This window comes from Phascolarctos cinereus, unplaced genomic scaffold, assembly GCF_003287225.1.
Source record: "Phascolarctos cinereus isolate Bilbo 61053 unplaced genomic scaffold, phaCin_HiC Scaffold_4;HRSCAF=312, whole genome shotgun sequence".
Lineage (NCBI taxonomy): Eukaryota > Metazoa > Chordata > Mammalia > Diprotodontia > Phascolarctidae > Phascolarctos > Phascolarctos cinereus.
The window spans coordinates 5471624-5475587 of NW_027555847.1; the positions used below are offsets into that span (position 1 = coordinate 5471624).

The 3964-nt window shown below is 43.6% G+C and overlaps 1 pseudogene; it reads left to right on the top strand.

Moving 5' to 3' along the window:
• Positions 1-467: 467 nt before the first annotated feature.
• LOC110192969 (putative G-protein coupled receptor 141) lies at positions 468-3137 on the top strand (annotated as a pseudogene).
• Positions 3138-3964: the final 827 nt, after the last annotated feature.

Below are 3964 nucleotides of genomic sequence, written 5' to 3' on the forward strand. Positions count from 1 at the left end.
CAGAGTTGTTTTAATTTGCATTTCTCTCATCAGTAATGATTCAGAGCATTTTTTCATATGACTATAGATAGCTTTGATTACTGTGTCTGAAAACTGTCTGTTCATATCCTTTGACCATTTATTAGTTATGGAATGTCCACCAATAGTGAGGTTGATCCAAAAAAGGTGCTAGGACCAAAAAGATTAGGGGTGTGTGTATGGGGTGGGGGGTTGACTTAGAAATGCAGTTAGAAATTCCATCTGATGTCCATAAGGCAGGTCTATGTTCACGCCCACAAATAAACTTCAACTTTTGAGACTCCATTGTCTATATTATCCATGCTTTTGATCCTTCAAATATTTTAGAAAATCGAGAGCTGCCTGCAACTAGATTTGTCCTAGGATTACTCAATTCAAAACTTCTACACTTTTTTTTTCAAAATTGGATATTTAAGATTTTTTACAATTTCTTTTGGTATTCCCTTGGAAGAAAACATGGAGATGTACAACATGACCATCCAGCACAATGTCTCCAATGAAACTGTGGAAAACCCAGCCCATTGTGATGACCACCGCAGGAGGGTTCTAGGCACACTCTACAGTATAGTCTTGTTAGGAGGGACAGCCGGCACCACTATGATGTCCCACGTCTTAATGCAGAGGAATTCCCAGTCTGTCATCACCATCATCATCGCCAACATCATCGTGCTACATTCCATCCTCCTGGTCAGTCTTCCATTCCGCCTCAGTTACTACTTTCTGTTGGAGTGGAAGTTTGGCTGGTTCATCTGCCGGGTCATCAGCAGCACGGTACATGTCCATATGTACTTCACCTTTGTTTTCTATGTGGCCATCATTGTCATACGCTTACTCATTTACTTCAAAAGGCTCCCCATGCAGGAATTACAGAAGTGCCATGCAATAGCCTTGAGTGTTGCCATCTGGCTGGTGGGGACACTCATTTTCTCCATGATTTTTCTGTTCCAGTATGGCACCCACATGGACTCCTCTCAGCATCACTGTTTTCAGTTCTACCAAGAACTCAACCACACGTCAGTGGTTGTCATCAATTACTGCACGATTGGCATTAACTTGGTGACAGTCTTGGTCCTCTTCCCTGATTCAGTTGGTTGTCATCACCCAACTCACAAAAACGCTCTGGCCTGGCATGTTCACACACCAAGAGTTCTGAGCTCAGATCAACAGTTTCTTTTTCCTGGTGGTGGTTGTTGTTTGTTTCCTACCACATCACACCTTTCGGGTTTTCTTCATTCAAAATTATTTCCCGAATAAAAAACCTGAGTTAATTCTCTATGGTGAAATTTGCAAGGCTTTAATGACTGTCTGCTGCCTGGACATGCTGCGCTTCATGGGTGGACTGGCCCATTGAAAGCTTACTTTGGGCTGCTCGTATTTGGTGGCTTTGTCCAAAAGCAGGCTGAGTAATGGAATAGCAGAATAGGCCCTAGCCCTGCCCTCAGGGTAGCTGAAGGCTGTTTCTATGTTAACCTGCCCCAATTGCCTGCCCTCAAAGAGGTGTGAGGATGAAAGGCAAATGAAAGTGAATGTTCCTTCCCTAAATCCCCATTAACTACTCCCTGTTCACCTGTACAGCCAAATATAACACCTTGGTTTGGCATTCAGACCAGCTTTTCAGCTTCCCTACATATGATTCCATTTCCTGTACTCTCTTATCTGGCAAAATTAACCTTTCCTGTTGATATCTGGTTTTTTTTTTACAAGAAAAAAAAAAGCAAAGAGTATCCTCCCCCTTCCCCCCACTTCCTCATATCCTCCTTCCAAATTACCATATATCTATTTTGTTTCTATTCTCTAGACACATATAAAAGACGTTATGGAATGTCATTTTATATTTACATGTGCACAAAAGGCTTCACCCTACGGAATGTAAGCCTTTTTAAGATAACTTTTTTTTTCATATTTTTGGATGGCTTATTTTTTTTGTATCCTGAATGTCTAGCACTCTATCCAGTATGTAGTAGGGACTCAATAAATACTTTGATCACTTCCTTAATTGAAGACAAAACAGTGTCACAAAAACCCAGAAAGGAGAGAGTATTTAGGCAGAAAGGGGTGGTCCACAGTGCCCTGTGCTCCAGAGGGGTCAAGAAGAGTGAGACTGGAGAAAAGACTCCCACCAGATTCTGCAATTATGAGATCACTGATTACTCTGCAGATGTTTTCAGTTGAATGGTGGGGCTGGAAGCCAGATGTGAAGAGGCTGGATCATGAGGGAGGGCCAGGAATTGGAGGCAGTGAATGTCAAAAGTGTTTTCTGGGAGTTTGATTGTGGAAGTGTTATACCGAGAAATTAGCTAGTTAGACCCAGACTAATTTAAATTGTGGATTTTATTAGCGCACGGCTGCCAGGGGTATTCACATCCAAATCAAGCAGCCCCCATCAGGGGTCGAGCTAGGATTTATATAGGGAGTATACAGGACAGGGAGGGGGATGGATCTTTGAAGTCTGGCAAGAGGAAGAGTTTTGGGGCTGGTCAAGGACACCCCTCTCCCTCTGTCTAGACATGATAATGCTCTGCAACAAAGGAAAAAATTTTCTCACAATGGAGGCTTCCAGAGATATGATCTGAGGTCTGGGGCCTGAGCAGCCAGATAAGGGTCATGCTAAGTAATTTGGAGGCTTCCAGAGATCTGATCTGAGGGCTGGGGCCTGAGCAGCCATATAAGGGTCGTGCTGAGGCCCATGCATGAATACTGCTAGGCACAGTGTCCTTTGGCTGGGGAGTGGTTGTCAGAGATAGTGTTTCTGAGACTAGGGAGGCATTTTGGGGGCAAAAGTATAAGCACAAGCATCTGAGCACCCCATCATTACAGGTCAGGGATCACACAAACCAGACCAGGTGTCCTGGTTTCTGGTATAAACATAATTATCTAGAGCCATTATATTGCAAGTTTTCTTATCCATTTGCGTTGGAGGTATGGGCTGTGCTTAAGCTATGCAAGAGTACATTTCACTATTGTTTAGATTTAGGAGGAAAGAGGTCTAGGGCAAGATTAAGCAGCAACTTCTGCTTTCCATGGCCTAAAGGGTCCTACTACCTAAATGGTAAAATAATGTTCTGCATTACAGAAGGAAGGGGGATTATGGGAGGGTCAAGGGAGGGTTGTTTGAACTCACTAAAATCAGTAGTCACCAAAAACCCATTCTTTGTTTCTCTGCATCTCTCAATAGACTGACAGTCCCTCCCAATGTAGCAAAACCTCAATTCCTAAACCCTTTCAAATAACAATGTCTGATTCTGTTTGCCCTAATCTGATGCCCCGGACCACCAGTCTTGCTTCTAGCCCAGCCCTCATGATCATCATCTGGGGAGGAGCAGCCATCCCCACCAACTGCCAACTTGCTGCTACTCATTGGGCAGGCCAGCCTAGCTGAGCAGTGGGGAACCCCAAGAGAGAGGGACAGGAGGGTGCATGAGTGGGGCAGGTCAGAGCACCAGCACCCTGTGCACCCCAGCTCCCTTCAGACCTCACTGGAGACAGCCCAGGACACTGAGCCCAAGAGCCTTGGGAAGAGCCAGGCTTCCAGCCCAGCACCCTCATCCATTTTCCTAGGAAGCTTCCCCCCTGCGAGATGCAGCCTGGGTCCTGCAGCGACAGCCCAAGATGGCAGCCAGGAAAAAGAAGACCGTGTGTGCAGTGCAGAGTAGCTGATGATAAACTAATTGCTAACAAGAAGTGTAATAGTCCTATTAACTAAATGTAAACAGTAAGAAAAACTGAAAATGTGTTAAAACTTATACTACTTAGCAAAGCAATTTTTCAACATTACTGTGATTTCATGACATAAAAGTCTTAAGTAATAAGAGTAATTAATTGAAATTTCCCCTTTTTAATATAGTTTATTTGAAAAATAGTTTAATCATTAATTATAGATTTACTTGTAAAACAAGTCACTAACAACCTATCTGCGGCTGAAGGAGTTTATCCCCTACTGCCAAGT